Consider the following 23,503-nt stretch of genomic DNA (forward strand, 5'->3'; position numbering starts at 1 on the left):
AAGAGGAACTTTAGAGAAGAGGGGAAGACATAACAGACCAGCTCCTCCACAGTAGGAGGAGAGAGTTTTTACGGCAACTAGAGGACTGTGTGTGTGCACTTAACCAGGCAGTCAGTGTGCCCCCTAGTACCCAGCTGCCAGGCTTGGCTATATTTCAAGCTTTTGTAGAAATAAAATCAATCCGTACATGTGAAAGATGTAGGAATAACAATGCTGCCTGTCATACAGTACAAAAATGGGCTTTAGGTGAGGCAGATGAAACTGTAGCTATATGTGACCAACCGCCTTGATTGTCTTATGCAGCAAAATTTGAAATTGTGTTTTTACACTGGATAAGAGCAGAGACACAGAGCTACAAAATGGTATATCATACACTGCATTTGAGGAGCAATGGGAAAGTAATTCTGCTTTGAAATTTGATAAACTTGTACCCTCACTAGAAAATGGCCTTTGTATGATGTCGGTATCAACTGGAGAGCTCTTCTTAATCTACACACATTCAGCATCATTCACACCCTCTTAAGCTTTAGCCCGACCCATCACTTTAACGGTTGATCCGAGCATTCTGTACTAATAACAGCAGTCAAGCACCCAAGCTAACTTGCTAGCTACTTACAGACACAAATGAGAGAACAGCTCACTGAACATTACTCACCCTAGCAGAGCTGGTTAGGCTGTTTTTATGTTATTCAGAGCGTTGGTGACTGCAGCTGTGCTGTCAGATTGTCCGTTCGTAAATTCAGAGCGTTTTGATTTCATGACCCTTGTTTCTTAAGCTACATATGTTAACGTGGGCAACTTGGGATATGGGATGCTACGAGGGATGCTTGATTGTTTTGATTGCTTTACTAGGAATGTTAGCAGAAGTAGACATGCTCATATTATTTATGTTAGTGCAGCGTGAGCTGCACACAGTGGCAGGCCAACTGGACCTATCTGGCTGGCAGGCCATATCTAACTATCTGGAGAGAGAGAAAGAGAGGGGGGGTTCTCTTTTGTCTCCAATTTGACTCATCAGCCATCATTAGCGATTAGAGAGAGCAGCGTTCATAAAAGGTTTAGTGGATGACGGTCTGAGTGTTAGAACCAGCCTGTGGCTGAGCTCTGTTAGAACCAGCCTGTGGCTGAGCTGAGCTCTGTGGTATGTGTGTGTGTGTCTGTGTGTCTGTGTGTGTGCTTGTAGGAAACAGACACACAACAATTTCTCATACAGCACAAAATAATTACTCTCCAACTGACAGTTTTATGAAAATGTCCCGTTGTTTTGATAGCGCTTTGCCACCCTCCTCCCTTCCTCCTTCCCTTCCTCCCCCTCGCCTCGTTAAGGTGTCCCATTACTGAAGCAGCTACCTGTTGAGGAACCTTGTCTAGATTCATGGAAATTCTCCAGTTGGTTTCTACACAGCAGGTTACAGAGTGCCTTAATTTAAATAGGAGAATAATTTTCACTCTCTGTTGACTCCAGTGTGGAGCCACAGTCAACTGAAATGGGATTGGAATCCATTATGAAGATAGATGGGGGTAGGAGTAGGAGTAAAGGGGGTTTCCCTCTTGGACTAAGGAATGGTTTTGGACTGCCCTGGAGCACAGTGAACAACCAGGCAGGCAGGTAGGCAGGGAAGCAGGGAGAGCAGCACCCTTAAACCCAGAGGGATTTTGGTAGATTGATACAAGACGACTTCCTGCTGCTTCATAGCATGACTTTACAGGACTATTTTCTTTCTGTGGGGATCTCGGAAAACATCTTCTCTCCCTTCTCCCTCCCCTTTCGGCTTGCAGGCTTTCAGCTTGTGGTGGTTTTCAGTGCGGAGGGACACCACTGCTGCTAGAGACTTTCTTACGCCTTTATTACTCTCCTTATGAATCTACCGCCATTTTTTTGTTAATCACCATCTCCAAGGTCTCTTGTGATGAAAAATGTGACAGCTGCAAGCAATCATTTAAGTAGGTTTTGTTTTGTGAGTTTGTTTTGTGAGTTTGTTATTGCTTCCCATCTTTCATCTCCTCTCTGATAGCTCTCTCTCTCTCCTGATAAACAATATAACACTAATAGGAACTGTAGAGGAGAGGGGGAGCCATAATAGACCAGCTCCTCCAAAGTAGGAGAGAGTTTTTAATTAATTTGGCCGTAGACATCATTAGGCAACTAGAGGACTGTGTGTGTGTGCACTAAACCTGACAGTCAGTGTGCCCACTAGTACCCAGCTGCCAGGCCTGGCTACACTTTGAGCTTTTGTAGAAATAAAATCAATTTGGGTAATCGGAGCGTGTTTTGTATTTGAAACATAATTGCAGACTCCGTGGCAATGCCCTCTTGTGTAATTAGCCAGAGCTGTCCCAAGTTTGTGTGTGTGCGCGTGTGTGTGCTAGAATCAACCTAGATCTGCCTGTAGAATGTTTATTGTAAGTCACTGAGGTCATTCAATGAAAATGTAAAGGTCTCATCTGGCAGTCAGAGGGTTTAGTATTTGAATGAACATCAAGGACACCACATGCTGATGGCTTTGTTTGTGAAGAGGAAAGGTGTGTTGATGTCCAATGAAAAATGAATGGTGTAGAATGAGGGGAACACTGTAGCTCCTTTATGGCTCGCAGAAAGATATCCATCACTTTCAGTGGAGGCTCCTCAGAGGAGGAAGGGGAGGACCATCATCATCAGTGAAATTTCATTAAAAAGTTTTTCCTTTGTAGATAAAACTATATTAAATATATTCACGTCACCAAATAATTGATTAAAACACACTATTTTGCACTGAAGGTCTATAGTAACTTCAACAGTACTCTCTGGGGTAGCACCATGGTGAAGCTGAAGGACAGCTAGCTTCTGTCCTCTGGATACATTGACATCAATAGAAAACCTAGGATGCTCGTAGGCCTCACCACCTTCCATAGACCAACATGGTAATTATGACCACTTCATTAGTTGGAGGACGACCTCCAATTAATCAAAGCTTTTTCAGTCTGAACTGACATATTGTCCATCCAATCATAGGATTAGGATCAGAGAATGAACCTAGTCTGTTGTATTGGGGTTGTGCCACAAAGTATTATGGGTGGGGGTTCTATGTGTTGAGAAGCTTGGTGAGTTGGTGACATTATTGGATAGAGATTGAAATGGAATATTATTCAATTCAAATTAGTTTCTTCAAATTACAGGAGACGGAGGAGGTAGATTATAAATGTTTTCTTGGTTTTAGAACTTTCTTTTTTGTGTCCAGTTAGCAAGGCAAATTGAAATAAATTGCACTAACTTCAGTAGCAAGTAGCAGTAGCTAGTTAGCTGGTTACCAGCTCGAGTGTGCCGTTTTTGCAGCCAATGCTACGACAAATGTTGTTGACTTTTTGTTGAAGAACCACTTTCATTCTGGGATACACGGGGAAGGTGCGAATTAAAACCGAGGGTCGACTTATGCCTGAGATCAGTTTCATGAAGGTGAGAGCGTTCAATACCAATTGGTATCAAAAGTATAGCTGGTTAACAGAAAGCCTTTCATCAAGCCGACTGTATTGCTGGTCTTGCCTGCTTTTTGGAAAGTCTGAACCTTGGGCGAAAGAAGGGTACAATGACCTGAAGAACATCGATCGTTCAGCTAAACGGCTAAACAAAAGCAAGGAGCATATAAATGCCCACATCAGTAATTGCACATTACGATGCTTTACTTGCTGAACATATGGAACTTTCTACTGTCTCTTCTCGAATGTCGAAATCAATTCAGAATGATTTGATAGCATCCATCACATCATCCATTAAAAGTTAGATTAACCTGTTATGGCTAGGGGGCAGTATTTTCACAGCCGGATAAAAAACGTACCTGATTTAATCTGATTATTACTCCTGCCCAGAAACTAGAATATGCATATAATGATTAGCTTTGGATAGAAAACACTCCAAAGTTTCTAAAACTGTTTGAATGGTGTCTGTGAGTATAACAGAACTCATTTGGCAGGCCAAAACCTGAGAAGATTCCATGCAGGAAGTGCCCTGTCTGACAATTTCTTGCCCTTCTTGATTATCTCTATCCATTACAGAGGATCTCTGCTGTTACGTGACACTTCCTACGGCTCCCATGGGCTCTCAGAAGGCGGCAAAAAGCTGAATCGTGGCTTTGCAGGCTCTGGCTGAAAAAAAGTAGCGCGTTTGGGTAGTGGCTGGTTACAGTACTGTGAGACTCAGGCTCGTGCCCGCGTCGACCTCATGCTTTGTTTTCTTTCGTCTGTTTAGCTAAACGCAGATTCCCGGTCGGAATATTATCGCTTTTTTATGAGAAAAATGGCATAAAAATTGATTTTAAACAGCTGTTGACATGCTTCGAAGTACGGTAATGGAATATTTAGAAATCTTTTGTCACGAATTGCGCCATGCTCGTGACCCTTATTTACACTTCGGATAGTGTCTAGAACGCACGAACAAAACGCCGCTATTTGGATATAACGATGGATTATTTTGGACCAAACCAACATTTGTTATTGAAGTAGCAGTCCTGGGAGTGCATTCTGACGAAGACAACAAAGGTAATCAAACTTTTGTAATAGTAAATCGGAGTTTGGTCAGGGCTAAACTTGGTCGGTGTCTAAATGGCTAGCCGTGATGGCTGGGCTATCTACTGAGAATATTTCAAATTGTGCTTTCACCGAAAAGCTATTTTAAAATCGGACATATCGAGTGCATAGAGGAGTTCTGTATCTATAATTCTTAAAATAATTGTTATGTTTTTTGTGAACGTTTATCGTGAGTAATTTAGTAAATTCACCGGATGTTTGCGGGGGGTATGCTAGTTCTGAACGTCACATGCTAATGTAAAAAAGCTGGTTTTTGATATAAATATGAACTTCATTGAACAAAACATGCATGCATTGTATAACATAATGTCCTAGGGTTGTCATCTGATGAAGATCATCAAAGGTTAGTGCTGCATTTAGCTGTGGTTTTGTTTTTTGTGACATTATATGCTAGCTTGAAAAATGGGTGTCTGATTATTTCTGGCTGGGTACTCTGCTGACATAATCTAATGTTTTGCTTTCGCTGTAAAGCCTTTTTGAAATCGGATAGTGTGGTTAGATTAACGAGAGTCTTGTCTTTAAAATGCTGTAAAATAGTCATATGTTTGAAAAATGGAAGTTTTCGGATTTTAGAGGAGTTTGTATTTCGCGCCACGCCCATCATTGGATATTGGAGCAGGTGTTCCGCTAGCGGAACGTCTAGATGTAAGAGGTTAAAAGCGCTCAGGTAGGCTTTCCACTTTCCTCTGATATTTATTTAGCAAAGATGATAACACAATCACCTCGGACAGACACAAGCAAAAACTCATTACATAAATGTTGCAGCAGCCTAGGCTACACCTAACAGAGATCTGACATACTGTATGGGATGAAAACGAGACGAATTTTCAGTCTGATCAACTGTAGGCTAATAATAGCAGATGCATACAGCCTATATGCGCTGTCCATTTGGTTAGGGTAACTACTTGGTAACGTTATGTATTTATAGGCCGTTTGTGTGTCAGGAGAAAATGTGGAACATTTTGACTTTTCGTGTCTCGAATTGCGCTCGCGCGTTATGCCTTTGGATAGTGACCTGAACGCACTAACAAAACAGAGGTATTTGGACATAAATATGGATTATTTCGAACAAAAACAACATTTCTTGTGGAAGTAGCAGTCCTGGGAGTGCATTCTGATGAAGATCAGCAAAGGTAAGAGAATATTTATAATACTAATTCTGAGTTTAGGTGACCCAAGAACTTGGCGGGTGTCTGTATAGCTTGCTTTGATGGCGAGCTATGTACTCAGAATATTGAAAAATGTGCTTTGGCCAAAAAGCTATTTTAAAATCGGTAGCATAAAGGAGTACTGTATCTATAATTCTTAAAATAATTGTTATGTATTTTGTCAACATTTATGATGAGTATTTTTGTAAATTGATGTGGTCATTCACCGGAGGTTTTGGTGGGAATACATTTTCTGAACATCACGCGCCAATGTAAAATGCTGTTTTTGGATATAAATATGAACTTTATCAAACAAAACATACATGTATTGTGTAACATGATGTCCTAGGAGTGTCATCTGATGAAGATCGTCAAAGGTTAGTGCTTCATTTAGCTGTGTTTTGGGTTTTTGTGACATATATATCCTTGCTTGGAAAATTGCTGTGTGGTTATTTTTGTCTATGTACTCTCCTAACATAATCTAATGTTTTGCTTTCACTGTAAAGCCTTTTTGAAATCAGACAATGTGGTTACATTAAGGAGAAGTGTATCTTTAAAATGGTGTAAAATAGTTATATGTTTGAGAAATTGAAATTATGATATTTTTGCTGTTTGTATTTCGCGCCATGCTATTCCACTGGCTGTTGAATAGTGTGGGACGGTCACGTCCCACCTTGCCCAGAGAAGTTAACTTGTTGGGGATAGGGGGCAGTATTTGCACGGCCGGAAAAAAAACGTACCCGATTTAATCTGGTTACTACTCCTGCCCAGTAACTAGAATATGCATATAATTAGTAGATTTGGATAGAAAACACTCTAAAGTTTCTAAAACTGTTTGAATGGTGTCTGTGAGTATAACAGAACTCATATGGCAGTCAAAACCCTGAGACAAATCCTTACAGGAAATGGAAATCTGATGTGTGGAATCACTTCAAACCTTTGCCATTGAAACACACAGGGACTTATTAATCATTTAGCACTTCCTAAGGCTTCCACTAGATGTCAACAGTCTTTACAAAGTGGTTTGAGTCTTCTATGGTAGAAACTGACCCAAAGAGAGGCTTGGGAAGTTGGTCACAGGGGGAGGGCTATTACTACTATGACGCGGGCGCCCATGGGAAACCTTTTATTCCGAAACGTTTAGTAAGACAATGCAATCGTCCGCCTTGAATATTATTGAAGTTCTGGTTGAAAAAGGCCCTAAAGATTTATGTTCTACAAAGTTTGACATGTTTGAATGAACGTAAATATATTTTTTTTGCACATTTGTGACGACAAGTCCCGCGCGCTTCAGTACATTATGAGTAGTCTTCGGAACGCGCTAACAAGAAGGAACTATTGGGACATAAATTATTCACTTTTTCGAACAAAACTACATTTGTTGTGGACCTGGGATTCCTGGAAGTGCCTTCTGATGAAGATAATCAAAGGTAAGGGAATATTTACAATAGTATTTTTGATTTTAGATGGTTCCAAGATGGCGCTACCATGTATCGCCTAGCCTATTTTCCTGAGCATACCACGTCGTTTATTGCAAAGTGTGATTTCCCAGTAAAGTTATTTTTATATTTGGCAATGCGGTTGCATTCACGAGATGTTAATCTATATTTCTTTGAATGACAATATTACATTTTAACAATGTTTTCGAATAGTAATTTTGTAAATTGTAGCGCTGATTCACCGGAAGCATTTGAGGGAAAATATTTTCTGAACGTCACGCGCCGATGTAAAATGCTGTTTTTATATATAAATATGAACTTTATCGAACAAAAAATGCATGTATTGTGTAACATGATGTCCTAGGAGTGTCATCTGATGAAGATTGTCAAAGGTTAGTGCTGCATTTAGCTGTGTTTTGGGTATTTGTGATGCATCTAGTTGCTTTGAAAATGGCAGTGTGATTTTTTGGCAGGGTACTCTCCTAACATAATCTAATGTTTTGCTTTTGCTGTAAAGCCTTTTTGAAATCGGACAACGTGGTTCGATTCAGGAGAGGTGTATCTATAAAATGGTGTAAAATAGTCATATGTTTGAGAAATTGAAGTTATAGCATTTATGAGGTTTTGTATTTCGCGCGACGCGATTCCACTGGCTGTTGACTAGGGTGGGACGCAAACGTCCCACCTTGCCCAGACAGGTTAACCTGTTGGGTCTAGGGGGCAGCATTTGCACGTCTGGATAAAAAAAATTTACCCGATTTAATCTGGTTACTAATCCTACCCAGTAACTAGAATATGCATATACTTATTATATATGGATAGAAAACACTCTAAAGTTTCTAAAACTGTTTGAATGGTGTCTGTGAGTATAACAGAACTCATTTGGCAGGCAAAACCCTGAGACATTTTCTGACAGGAAGTGGATACCTGATGTGTTGTATTGACTTTAAACCTATCCCATTGAAAAACACAGGGGTTTAGGAATATTTTGGCACTTCCTATTGCTTCCACTAGATGTCACCAGCCTTTACAAAGTGTTTTGAGTCTTCTGGAGGGAGATCTGACCGAACAAGAGCCATGGAACGGTGATGTCCCATTAGACACCTGGCGCGCTAGTTCATGTTGGGTACCCTCGTTCCAATACGTTATAAAAGAGTATGCATTCGTCCACCTTGAATATTATTCATGTTCTGGTTAAAAAAGGCCCTAATGATTTATGCTATACAACGTTTGACATGTTTGAACGAACGGAAATATATTTTTTCCCCTCGTTCATGACGAGAAGTCCGGCTGGCTTACATCATGTGCTAACGAGACGGAGATTTTTGGACATAAATGATGAGCTTTTTTGAACAACGCGTATTTTTCTGGGCGCAGTGCTCAGATTATTGCAAAGTGTGATTTCCCAGTAAGGTTATTTTTAAATCTGGCAAGTTGATTGCGTTCAAGAGATGTAAATCTATAATTCTTTAAATGACAATATAATATTTTACCAATGTTTTCTAATTTTAATTATTTAATTTCTGATGCTGACTTGACTGCCGGTTATTGGAGGGAAACGATTTCCTCAACATCAATGCCATAGTAAAACGCTGTTTTTGGATATAAATATGAACTTGATAGAACTAAAAATGCATGCATTGTCTAACATAATGTCCTAGGAGTGTCATCTGATGGAGATTGTAAAAGGTTAGTGCATCATTTTAGCTGGTTTTATGGTTTTGGTGACCCTGTCTTTGACTTGACAAAACATTACACACAACTCTTGTAAATGTACTGTCCTAACATACTCTAAATTTATGCTTTCGCCGTAAAACCTTTTTGAAATCGTAAAACGTGGTTAGATTAAGGAGATGTTTATCTTTCAAATGGTGTAACATAGTTGTATTTTTGAAAAATTTGAATTTTGACATTTATTTGGATTCAAATTTGCCGCTCTTGAAATGCACCTGCTGTTGATGGAGTGCACCACGGGTGGCACGCTAGCGTCCCACCTAGCCCCAAGAGGTTAAGAGGTGATGACCACTCCACTCCACTACCATTGTCAACTCTTTCTTGACTTGAACTGAAGCCACGTCTCATGTGCCCTTTCATCCACTGGCACATTGAATGTTTCCTCTCCAATCACTGTGAGTACCCCTATCCATTTTCCATCATTACGGTATGTAGAGTCAATCACATATTGAAACACAATTACATTATTACACATCAATGATTTTACTCGTTGCTTGGACTAACTCATTATTAGCTCTTTTGTCTAACTGTGTAGTGTGTTGTGTTATTGTTTTTGTCTTTCCAGTCAAATCCTGTCCTGCACTGAAGTCAAGCCTCTGAACACCTCTACTCATGCCTCATACCCTCATTCAATCACTGCTGGGATCCCTTTCCAAAACTGGGTAAGTAGCCCTCTCCTTCCCATTCACCATAATATTGTACTATAAAAGTCTTTATTAAATGCTTTACATTAAAATAATTACTATTTGATCATTTTTGAAACAGACTTTGACATCTCAGTACATTCCGCGCCTATACCGTGGGTCTCCCATCCTCCTCAATTTCTCAAGTCACTAGCCTCCACTGATCATTTTACATCCAACTTTGACTACCTTAGCCTGGACAATGGTAGCCAAACACTTATCCCCCCCCCATATCCTTATAAGAGTTGAGCACTCCCGATGTTTCACTTGACAACTTTACTGTTGGCAAAGTCAGCAGTTTATGCATGGATGGACCACAGCGTCTGTCCATCTGTCAATCAGTCCCTAGGAGCCAGTGCTGATCCCAAGAGTCCCTCCCTTTGTAGTATGCATTTTGAATTTCAAAATAAATCCCCCAGGGCACAGTTTTCAAAAGTCATCTGGATTTTGCCTATAGACAGGTTGGTTGTTTAGCAACAAAACTAACGCATTGTCAACTATGGGGCAAAACAGACGGGGAAGGGCTTAGACTGTTGACAATGTGTAAACTATACAGTATTTCCTCTCCAAATATTTATTGAAAACATGAACACATTCGCACAATGAGCACTTGTTGTCTTGTAAATACATCGTTACAGTTGTTGGTTAGCAAGCAAATTTTTGTCATGTTAGCATAGACATGACAGGAGTCAAAAGACTTCAAAACAAGACATGGTATTAATAACAAGATACAACAAGCTGAAACGAGCCACCTACAATTCTCCACATGGCAGCTTCTTGTCATTGTTGCTAGCTATCTGACTTTTCAGAATCACAACAACACACACCTTCAGGCCACATAGATGAGTGCACATTATTTTCGTGACGATGTCATCTATTGGATAGGCAAAATCCAGATAGATAACTTTTGAAAAACTGGGCCCAGTGGGTCTTTGCTTCAGGAAAATGGATGCACCCAGAATGAGGTAGCCTTGCTATAACCCATTCTCTCCCCAAAGCTCTCTGTCTTCTGGGATAAAAATCAAACACACAGACATACTATCATGTTTTAGGGAAGACCCAGATGCAGACAATGTCGAAGTAACAAAAGTTTATTACTAGAACAGAAGGCAGGCAAAACAACAGATCCAGGGCAGGCAGAGGTCAGTAATCCAGATCAGTCCAAAAGGTACAGAACGGCAGGCAGTCTCAGGGTCAGGGCAGGCAGTCTCAGGGTCAGGGCAGGCAGAATGGTCAAAACCGGGAAGACGGCCGAGTCACCGCTTCCTGAGCCTATGCCACTAGGCAGAGCTGGGCTGTCGCCAGTGGAACGGCATGAAGAGTTGTCTGTATTGCGGGACTCTTGGTCATTTCGTGTCCTCTTGTCCTTTAAAGAAGCCAGGCTCACCGGTAGGAGCAAGGACTCTGGTGGGCCATATAGAGAATGTTCCTGCTTCCCCTGCTCGCACCCCTTTCATGCCATTCTGCTGTGGAGAGACCAGTCCAAATCTCTCCAGGTTGCCATTGACTCTTTTGGATGCTACCCTGTCATCCAAGCTGAACATCCCCACTCAGACCCTCTCCATTCCCATGGACGTTAGAGTGCTGGACGGGAGCTCTATAGGCAGAGTCACCCACAACACCACTCCCATCCACCTACGGGTGTCAGGGAACCACAGCGAGGCAATCTAGTTCCTGCTCATCAAGTCCCCTCTGATTCCTGTGGTATTGGGATTCTCCTAGCTCCAACGACACAATCCCCTCATTAACTGGTTTACTGGTGCCATCATGGGCTGGAGCCACGCCCATTGCCTGAAGTCAGCACAACCTGCCCCGGGACCTCTTCCTGGGGGCTTGGAAGGTGCCCCTGACCTCTCCGCCATTCCCACGGAGTACTAGGACCTGCGACTTACAGTAGTGAGAGTGACTTACAGTAGTGAGTTCATACATTTCATACTTTTTTTTTTGTACTGGCCCCCCGTGGGAATCGAACCCACAACCCTGGCGTTGCACACACCATGCTGGCGTTGCAAACACCATGCTCTACCAACTGAGCCACAGGGAAGGCCAAATTATGACTGTGGGATTGACCACCGACCCTATGACTGTGGGATTGACCTTCTGCCTAGCACCACGCCACCCCAGGGACGTCTGTACTCTCTGTCGGGACTGGAGACCAAGGCTATGGATGCCTACATTGGGGACTCCCTAGCTGCTGGATTTATCTGTCCCTCATCCTCTCCCGCCGGCTGTGGTGGCTAATTTCTGCATGACCAAATGAGGAGTTACAAACACACCAGTCTGAGTTAAACTACATCTTTAATACTTAATTAAGATACTTTTGCAAAAGTTCTTGACCCCACTAATGCATTCTCTCGAATGAACCAGGAAGGTGATTACAGAATTGCTACAGGGATCTTTTATAGCAACGATACCCCCTTCAACGTACATTGACAAACCACAGATACTTAGTAACAGTTCACAAAGGTTAAGTTTTGTATGACAGATATCAATAAAACACATCAGACAGTAACTGCTATGTCAACAGGATTAATGGTATAGCCCAGTATTTGGTCTCCTTAGAACCGTCCCTCCCTGGTACGGTATTGAACAGAACTATTTCATCCAATGGCATATATCAATTGTCAACTCTAGATACTCCCATCTCAAGCAAACCCCCTCTTGACCCCACTCCTGGACAGGCTCACTGGGGGGAGTGAGCCTCTAGGCCATATATTATCACAGGATAAGTGTGAGATCTAAGAGACCATGGTCCCAGACACTGCCATAAACCTCCCCACAATAAGGAAAAGGAGGGAGTGACTTGCTCACAGACATTGTGGAGACAAGTCATTGGTTCCCCATTAATCACTCCATCCCTTCACATGGTTTAAGAATTAGGTAAAGACACATTCCCATGATGACAAGTCTGACCTCTCCCCTCTCTGGGCCCCAAGTGTCTGAGCCCCAGCTAAGGGAGACGTGCAACTGAAAAGACACCAGAGTCCAATGGACACTTTCTAATGACAAGTACCTCAAATAAGCATATTATACTAATAAAACATCTTAATTATCTATGTTACCCAACTAATTCTGATTCGTCCACGACACGGCGCAGGCATCTTCTTCGTGGAGAAAAAGGACAAGACCCTGTGCCCGTGCATTGACTACTAAGCGACATTACGGTTAAGAACCGTTACCCGCTTCCACTCATCTCCTCGGCCTTCGAGCCGCTCCAGGGGGCCACTGTGTTTTCCAAGCTGGATCTACGGAACGCCTACCACCTAATGCGGATACGAGAAGGGGATGAGTGGAAGACCACCTTCAACACAGCCAGTGGCCACTACGAGTATCTGGTCATGCCCTTTGACCTCACCAAAGCCCCTGCTGTGTTCCAGACTCTGGTGAATGATGTTCTCCGCGCCATGTTGAACCGGTTCGTCTTCGTCTACATTGATGACATCCTTTTCTTCTCCTGCTCCCTCAAGAACATGTGCTCCATGTCCGGCAGGTCCTTCAACAGCTTCTGGAGAATCAGCTGTTTGTGAAGGCGGAAAAGTGCGAGTTCCATTGCTCCACCATCCCTTTTCTAGGTTACATCATCTCTGCAAGATGGATCCCGGGAAGGTGAGAGCTGTGATGCATTGGCCTCAGCCTACGTACAGGGTGCAGCTGCAACTTTTCCTGGGGTTCACCAATTTCTATCACCGCTTTATCCGGGGTTACAGCACCCTGGCTTCTGCCCTGTCAGCACTCACCTCGCCCAAGATTCCATTCACGTGGTCCCCAGCTGCTGACCGGGCGTTCTGGGAGCGCCCATCTTGGTTCATCCGGACCAATCTCGTCAGTTCATGGTGGAGGCCGACGCTTCAGACGTCAGAGTGGGGGCTGTCCTGTCCCAGCGTTTTGCCCTTGACCTCAAGCTACATCCCTACGCCTTCTTCTCCCATCGCCCAACACCACGGAAAGGAACTACGATGTGGGGAATCGGGTGAAGATGCCGTTGGAGGAATAGAGGCACTGGCTGGAAGGGGAAGAACATCCGTTCATTGTGTGGACTGACCACAAGAACCTGGAGTATCTCCGCACCGCCAAGCACCTCAACTCCAGGCAAGCCAGATGGGCCCTGCTGTTCACTCGGTTTCATCTTTTCCTTATCGTACCGGCTGGGATCCAAGAATGTCAAGCCGGATGCACTGTCCCACCGCTATAGCCCCACAACTACTACCCTGGAACCAGAGACCATCCTTCCCACCTCATGCCTGGTGACCGAACACAGCTAGGGGATAGGGAAGCGGGTCCATGAGGCGCAGTGTCGATGGCCATCCGACGTACATGGTGAGACGCCTCCTGAGGGTTTGACCACGGGGCATGGGTTTCCAGTACCTGGTTGACTGGGAGGGTTATGGCCCAGAGGAGAGGTGCTGGGTCCCCGCTAGAGATATCCTGGACCCAGCCCTCATTGCCGACTTCCACCGCCGGCACCCTGGTCAACCAGGTATTCGCCCAGGTAGGATGCCAGGTGGTGCCACTAGAGGGGGGGGGGGGGGGGGGGGGGGGTTCTATCAAGCCCTGATCTGTTTCACCTGTCTTTGTGATTGTCTTCACCCCCCTCCAGGTGTTGCCCATCTTCCCCATTATCCCGTGTACTTATACCTGTGTTCTCTGTTGGTCTATCTCCAGTTCGTCTTGTTTGTCAAGTTTACCAGCGTTTGTCCTGTCAGCTCCTGTTTTTTTCCCAGACTCTCTTTTTCTCGCCCTCCTGGTTTTGACCCTTACCTGTCCCGTCTCTGTACCCGCCTGCCTGACCACTCTGCCTGCCCCTGATCCTAAGCCTGCCTGCCGACCGGTACCCTTACCCCATCTCTGTATTATTGACCCCTGCCTCTCTTGTCTATCCCTTGGACTATTAAACCATTATTTATTCAACGTGTCTGCATCTTGGTCTTACCTTGATTCCTGATAATGTAGGAATATCAATGCTGCATGTCATACAGTACAAACTACTCTGTCAGTTTGCTTGCGATCTCAATAGGGAGTTCAGACAAGGCAGCCAATCTCATGCATATTACTGTTGTCTGTAGTCCCGCTAAGTGACACCTGATTGAATATGATATCACACTTAGTTCTATCAGTGTTCCTCAGGGGGGAGGAGAGGGAGGCGGCGGGAGAGGAGAGGGAGGCAGCAGGGAGGAAATAGAGATGCTGTGTTGCCAGGACGGAAACTGTGAGGGCTAAAGAGACACAAAATCCCTATGAAATACAACAACCTCGCTAATGAGAGAATGTATGGCGCACTGAGGAAATACAATGATAGGGAAAGTAATGTGTTTGTGTGTGAGTGTGTGTGGGTGTGCATGCATGTGCATTAAGTGTGATCGTGCTTGTGCGTGTGTGTGTGTGTTTATGTGTGTGTTCAGTATACTGTTTGTGTGTGAAGAAGAGGACAGTGCTTTATCTGTTATCAATTTGTCAATGCTGCTCCCTGGGTAGAAGTTTGTAACATGGTGACAGTATCATTTAACCTCCACATACACAAACATACTCAACCCCCCCCCCCCCCCCCCCCCCCCACACACACACAGCCTCCAAGCCAGGGAGCATGTTCTCACCGTTCACAAGAACATGGAGATAATACAAGAGGGAGCCTCCTCTTCCTGGTACTGTAGCTGCTCATCACCACAACAATTACAGCCCTTACCGTTGGGATATAATCCTTTTGACATGACAGTCATTATCTCTGTGGTGTTGAGTTGTTGTTAAGGATAATAGAGGGGAGGACAAAGAGAGCGAGAAGTGTTGATGATCAAATGAAGTGGCACTCCTCTGCATCAGGACCGGAGCAAAACTGTGTGTGTGCGTAATGTTGTCTGTCTCTCTTCACTCGCCAGTGGTGTGTTTTCGTCAAACAGTAACACAGACTGGTTGCTATGGTTAAGTTCAGGCCTGTGTCAGGTTAGTGTTTTGCTTTCAGACCCAGTGAAGATCAGAGCTCTGTGCTTTGTGCATGTTTAATCATGTGATCAGCACCCTGCAACACCGGCACACAACCAGCAGATGGACCCTTGATTGCTTTTCTGGCAACGCCACAAGGAACAATTAAACAATGGCTGCAAACCTATTGGCCCTGGTTAAAATTAGTGCACTTTACATGGAACAGGGTGCCACGAGGGATGCAACCATTGAATGGAGCTTCAAAGGATGCTCCTCCATGCTAAAAGCTCTCAGCAAGCCAGAAGTCACAGGAATTTTCATTTAGATTGTTTTATATTGCACAGAAAGCACAGACAGGCAGCAAGGGCAAGTTAAGCAAACCAAACCAAGAACTTCATCATATTTCATAAAAACTTTAGCGAAGCAAAGCAAGTATAATGACTCACAAACACAAACACAATGTAAACGCCAGCATTTTCTGCAGCATTCTCATAGCAGTATAATTTTCACCATTCCAGGCGTCCAACAAGCCTCGTCCAGTTAGTGTAACAGCAGACATAGTTTTGTGTACCAAATGGCACTTTATACCCTATATAGTGCATTACTTTTGACCAGAAGTAGTGCAAAAGGGTTCACATTTTGTGCACTACATAGGGAATAGGGTACTATTTGGGATACCGGCATACGGTTGACAATGGCCTTCTCCAGAGGTGTTAGAAGCAACAGTGCTGCAGCAATCTACTTTTACTGTCTGTATGTATGAAAACCCACCCACACAACCTGCTTACAACACATCAGGGGAAACTGTAAGAGGAGTTGAGATAAGCAGAGCCAAACATTTGAGAATAGAAATAGATAAGGTCCATTCACATGATCTCAACTTTGTATGGCAGGAGATGAAAACCTCTAGCTAATCTAACAGTAAAATGGTCAATTTTATGAATCATCACTGTCTCTCTATGAAGTTCAAGCTGATTAAAAGTGTATGAGAGAGGGGAATTGGCAAAGCTACAGATGAAAGGACTGTGTTATTACAGATTATAAACTGGGTGGTTCAAGCCCTGAATGCTGCTTGGCTGAAAGACATGGTATATCAGACTGTGACAAAAACATTTTTTTACTGCTCTAATTATGTTGGTAACCAGTTTCTAATAGCAGTAAGGCACCTCAGGGGTTTGTGATATATGGCCAACATACCATGGCTAAGGACTGTGTCCTAGCACTCCACGTTGTGTGGTGCCTATGAACAGCCCTTAGCCGTGGTATATTGGCCATATACCACACCCCCTCTGGCCTTTTTGCTTAATAATAAAACACTGTAATCCAAACACAAAGCCACACTGACTTATTCTGATTAAGCTCTGCTGACAAGGGAAGAAATGTAATTAACCAAAAATATAAAAAGTAAATACAAATGGTTGGCTGAAGTGGCGGTTGGTTTTCATAGTGCCAATGGCAGGTGTTTCTAGTTGGGTGTTGGCAGGGGAGACTGGGGAAAGTGCTCTGGCATGCACTGTGACATGTTTAGCAACATTTATGGCAACATGTATGCCTTGTTCAAGCACTAATACATTTCCTTTATTATTGTAAATATGAAAAGTATATGTTTGTGATTTTAAACATGTGTCATTCCCTTGTTGTACACAAACTATGTGTGACACGTTTAATGCTGTCAATCTTGAGCTCATAAATGTATCTCATAAAAACACACATTGGATGGGGTTACAATGGTGCCAATCTTTCCAAATTCACTTGGGATTTAGGCCTACTGACTTTAATGCATATAGCCCCTATCAAAACAGATGGTGTGGAGTATAGACAGAATTATAGGCCACTTCTGGGATGGTATAGAACTGGCCTGCCCCTTTAACCATCTCCATAACATGCATGAGCAAAACTCTAAGCCAGGAGAACTGTGCCTTCTGCTTCCAGCTGCCTGGCAACCTCAGGACCCTTATCAGAACAAACAGCCTATGTCAAATTGTCTGTGACTCTTAAAACCAGTGCTAAATTGAGCCGGAGCTATCCGGAGCAGGGCTCCTGCATCTTGGGTTGAAGAGAGAGCTAGACGAAGCCGAGCTCCAACAACTTACGGGTCCAAATTGTAGTAGGATAAAAGTATTAACTGTACGGTTCTCCTTAGTCCTCGATGTGTGTGTAACAGAAATTAGACAGCCAACTCTATTCAAAAACCCTGTCAAGAGTCAGGATTAAGCTTTCTCCAGTATTCCATGATTGATGAAACTAAAATACAAAATAATTAATTCACTGACACAGCTCAGCCTTATTCATAATGCCCAAGACAGACGTGACAGATCAGTGAAATAGCCACATAGTAAGTGAAGCCATCTGCTATACAGCAATGAATATACAGGCTAAGCTAGCAGGGCGATCAATTTAAACACACATCTGATTCACATCTGCTGTACAAAACATCTGATATAGCAAGATGAATGTCTTAGACAAGGTTTCATATAAGATGTGGTCAACTGACTACAATGCTTCCAATTTCCTGTTTACTGTCACCATAAAGTACTATGGAAGACCTGAGCTAACAAACTAAAGTAATAAAATAAAAACGTAGTGCCTAATACCATAATGAGGCAGAACACTAACCCTAGAATGATAATACACTATGTCAACAACCAAAGTTCTTTAGAATTCTGGAAACAACAAACAGGTAAGAGGCAGACAGTTTATGGTTATTAAGTATTCGTAAAAAAAGGGGGGGGGTTAAAGTATTTAAAAATAATAATAAAAAAAACAAAAGGACAGGCCTGGGCACACACTCACACCACAACCACGCCGGGAAGCCAGCTCACCAAAATGTAGCGGTACTTCACTCACACAGAGCGGTGGTTGATGTTTGTTCGGCTCTCCCTGTGCAGGGTTCGTTAGTCCCTTCTTGATGGGTTTGTTCGGCTTTTCCCGAGCAGGGTACGGAGTCACTCCTGTTAGCAGCTCCTCTCTCCACAGGGGTAGAAGCAGCAGTAGTAGTCGTCAGAGGCAGCTGTTGTAGCAGTGACTTGCGTGAGGCCTGTCCCATCAGGTGGTGTGTTGCTGGTGTCAGATCTGACTTCAAATGTCCCCAGCACTTTTTCTTCTTCGGGTTTTATGGCAGACTACAACCCAAAAATGTGTATTGCAGCCACCAACTGGACAGCTTGAAACCACATTTATTTTATTTTATAAAATCCATGCGTAATAGTTCAACTAACTTAATCCAACCCAATAAAAATAGTACACTGCCAAAACAAACAAAACTCCCATTTCTTCCTTCTTTTAATTCTCCATATCTCCCTTCTCAGGCTCTAGGACCTGAGAAGGTGGTACGGCTTGTGACAATATTCCATGTAAATACTTCGCTGAGAAATCTTTCAGCCCCAGGAACAGCTCTGCCACATGCACTATGATTTCTATCTTCCTGGACCTTCTCTCCATCTTGGCAGTGCCATTAATTACCATAGCTATAAAGGCCACAAAATCCACCATCTTAACCTTTAAAATGTCAGGATCCTGCTGGTGAAAGGCAACCCTGCAGTCTGCAGTGTAGGCCTATCCACCACCATGGACTCTTCTGGTGCACCATTCAAACACTCAACCCTTTTCATAGCTGCTGCATATGAAATGCTCTGTGCAGCGCTGACTTTGGCCACCTAATTCTCTTCCACCCTTGTGGGGCATTCGAAAGATGTGGCTTCATGGTTCCCACCGCAATTGCAACATGTCACATGTTCCTCTCTTTTATAACACATAAACTGATATTTTCCAGAACTTGGACATCTCGTCTTCTCCCTTCTGCAAACACTTGATACATGACCAAAAGCTTTACAATGATTACACTGTGTTGGTCCTGGGATAAATGCTCTGACTCTGTTGTTAAAAACCCTAACTGCACTTGAATAGGGAGATACACCATATCCAAAAACAAAAGAACAGATAAACTCTTCACTTTTTCTTCATTCACCACACAAATCATCCGACGTGCATCAATCACTGCAGGAATATTTTTAATCTCTTCAACATTTACTTCCCACGATACGCCAGATAAAAGCCCCCTGAGGGGTGCCTTGTTCCTAAGAGACACACACTTATCATATCGGGTGAGACGCAACACATATTTCTTCTGTTCCTCAGAAGCACAAAAAAATCAAAACAAGCCCGCCTCTAGTGATCCTCACTGCCTTCACTATTCCCAGCATTCTCTCCACCAGTTTGGATATCGCAAATGGATTCCTCAAGATTGGTAATTCATTCAGCTGCTCCTCATTTACAAACCGTACTTCTACAAGATACAAAGTGACAGTCTCTTCTCTGTACTCTACTTTGCTCCGTTTTCCTTTCTTTTAGACAATATTCCAATTCTCCTTGATTCTACCGCAATTAGATTCAGAATCCACTTCATCATCTGCTTCCGCCATCTTTGGTCACGTCCTAGTCAAGTCAATAGAAACCTCACTAGGAAAGATGAAAAGCTAACAATTATATGACATACACCAATAACTTCATCAATAGCAACAGCGGCTGGCAAAATCATGTCCCCAGCACTGTCTGATTAGCTTACTTTCTTTAGGTGGCAGCTCATGAAGCCAATGCTGGTTAGGTGTGTCGGGGCTGGCTCCGACACAAGACAAAACGAAAAGGGGTTATCAAGTTAATAGCAAAATAAGTCAAGGCAAATAGTTAATCAAATGCAAAGCAAAACACACGTGAGGAATAAATAAATAAATAAGGCACATCTAATAGATAAATTAAAATGAAGCACACATGAGAGAAATGAGAAAACTGTCTTTGGCACATGTGACACATACAACAGTAACCCTTAACCCCTAACCGTATCATTATGTCCACATCCCGTCTCAACAATAACCATAACCCCAGCTTCATGTCCACACCCTGGGTCAACCCTAACCCTAGCCAGGACACTAACCTTAACTCTAATCTTGGAATAACCATAACCCTAGCTTTAAATAGTAACCACTCCATCCCCCGCCTCACATCTGCTTAAAACGCCTCTCTACCTTGCATGTGCAAAACTATCTGACTGCCATTTCACTCTGTCACCCTTCGCTCTCATTGAATATTGCAATTATTTGAATTTCAATTGAATTCCAACCAGTTTTAGTTTTATCAAGGTACATTTGATACACTGTATACTTCTTAAGAATTTGGGTCTTGATCAGGGTCAGACCAGTCTTTACTCATACTTGCTTGAATTACAAAAATGGAACAGGGTTTTCTCTTTCTGTGAACAACAGTAACAGGCGTCCAGATGGCTATTTCCTTGGCATATGCCTAACTCAGGTCCTTTCTCTCTGGGTTTGGGTCTGGGGTTGGGTCTGGGGTTGGTTCTGGGTCTGAGGACTCACAAAGACTTTGGTTCTGACACCAGCTGTGGTTCACACACACGTCCTTGAAATAGCCAAAGTATAACTACAAAACAAGGTTTTCTCTTGCTGTTTCCGACAATACGTGCCAGATATAAGTGCCAGGCTGAGGCAACTGGCAGGTGGACACAAGTGAGAAAAAGGAAACTGACACAATTACAGCTCTACAAGGTAACACCACCTGGATTACACCAAAACCTCTCAGATATGCTTTAGACCCCAGTATTTCATTGGCTATTAGAGAGAGTCGAATGGATCATTTTGGGTAGCCTTCCACAAGCTTCCCACAATAAGTTGAGTGAATGTTGACCCATTCCTCCTGACAGAGCTGGTGTAACTGAGTCAGGTATGTAGGCCTCCTTGTTCGCACATGCTTTTTCAGTTCTGCCCACAAATTTTCTATAGGATTGAGGTCAGGGCTTTGTGATGGCCACTCCAATATCTTGACTTTGTTGTCCTTAAGCCATTTTGCCACAACTTTGGAAGTATGCTTGGGGTCATTGTCCATTTGGAAGACCCATTTGCGACCAAGCTTTAACTTCCTGACTGATGTCTTGAGATGTTGCTTCAATATAGCCACGTAACGTTCCCTCCTCATGATGCCATCTATTTTGTGAAGTGCACCAGTGCCTCCTGCAGCAAAGCACCCCCACAACATGATGCTGCCACCCCCGTTGCTTCACTGTTGGGATGGTGTTCTTCGGCTTGCAGGCCTCCGCCCTTTTACCTCCAACCATAACGATGGTCATTATTATCATTTTTGTTTCATCAGACCAGAGGACATTTCTCCAAAAAGTATGATCTTTGTCCCCATGTGCAGTTGCAAACCGTAGTCTGGCTTTTTTTATGGTGGTTTTGGAGCAGTGGATTCTTCCTTGCTGAGCGGCCTTTCAGGTTATGGCGATATAGGACTCGTTTTACTGTGGATATAGATACTTTGCACCTGTTTCCTCCAGCACCTTCACAAGGTCCTTTGCTGTTGTTCTGGGATTGATGTGCACTTTTCATACCAAAGTACATTCATCTCTAGGAGACAGAATGCGTCAAAACTGTAACTAGGCCGCTCAGGAACATTGAATGTCATCTTGTTAAGAAACTCCAGTTCATATTTGGCCTTGTGTTTTAGGTTATTGTCCTGCTGAAGCTACATTTGTCTCTCAGTGTCTGTTGGAAAGCAGACTGAACCAGGTTCTCCTCCAGGATTTTGTTTGTGCTGTTTCTTTTTATCCTAAAAAACTCCCTGATCCATGCAGATGACAAGCATACCCACCACCATGCTTGAAAATATTAAGAGTGATACTCAGTGATGTGTTGTGTTGGATTTGCCCCAAACATAATGCTTTGTGTTCAGGACAAATAGTTAATTTCTTTGCCACATTTTTTGCGGTTTTACTTTAGTACATTACTGCAGACAGGATGTATGTTTTGTAATATTTTTATTTTGTACAGCCTTCCTTCTTTTCATGCTGTCATTTAGGGTAATATTGTACAGCTAACTACAATGTTGTTGATCCATCCTCAGTTTTCTCCAATCACTGCCATTAAACTCTATAACAGTTGAATGAAATCATGGTGAAATCTCTGAGCGTTTTCCTTCGTCTCCGGCAATTGAGTTAGGAAGGACGCCTGTATCTTTGTAGTGACTTGGTCTATTGAACACCATCCAAAGTGTACTTATGTCAGGCCCTGATCTGTTTCACCTGTCCTTGCCTTGCCTGTCCTGACTCTGAGCCCGCCTACCTGACCATTCTGCCTGCCCGGACCCTGAGCCTGCCTGCCGTCCTGTACCTTTGCCCCACTACTCTGGATTATCGTCCCCTGCCTGCCTTTACCTGTCATTTGCCTGCCCCTGTTGCTGTAATAAACATTGTTACTTCAACACAGTCTGCATTTCGGTCTTACCTGAAATGTGATAAATTAATAACTTCACCATGCTCAAAAGGATCTTCAATGTCAGGTTTTTATTTTTACCCATCTACCAAAAAGTGCCCTACTTTGTAAGACATTGGAAAACCTCCCGTGTCTTTGTGGTTAAATATGTGTTTGAAATTCACAGCCCGACTGAGGCACCTTCCGAAAATTGTATGTGTGGATTACAGAGATGAGGTAGTCATTCAAAAATTGTGTTAAACACTATTATTGCACACAGAGTGAGTCCATGCAACTTAATATGTGATTTGTTAAGCACATGTCTACTCCTGAACTTATTTAGGCTTGCCATAACAAAGGGTATTTATTTAATATGTACTGACTCAATACATTTCAGATTTAAATTTTTCATGAATTTGTAAACATTTCTAAAAACATAATTTGACTTATGGGGTATTGGTGGAGGCCATTGACACAACAATTCCATTTAATCCATAAAAACATCCGGCTGTAACAAAATGTGGAAAAAGTAAATGGGTGTGAATACTTTCTGAAGGCACTGTGTTTGGTGTTAGCAAACTAAAGAACACAAATGTGCCTGTTACATTTTTTATTGTGTGTGTGTGTGTGTGTGTGTGTGTGTGTGTGTGTGTGTGTGTGTGTGTGTGTGTGTGTGTGGGGGGGGGGGGATCCAAGGAACTGCTCACTGATTGGATTGGACATTGTGAGTCATACTGCTCACCAATTGGACGCTGTGAGTCATACACTAG

The sequence above is a fragment of the Salmo salar genome, chromosome 14 (assembly GCF_965601325.2).
Source record: "Salmo salar chromosome 14, fSalSal1, whole genome shotgun sequence".
NCBI classification, from domain to species: domain Eukaryota; kingdom Metazoa; phylum Chordata; class Actinopteri; order Salmoniformes; family Salmonidae; genus Salmo; species Salmo salar.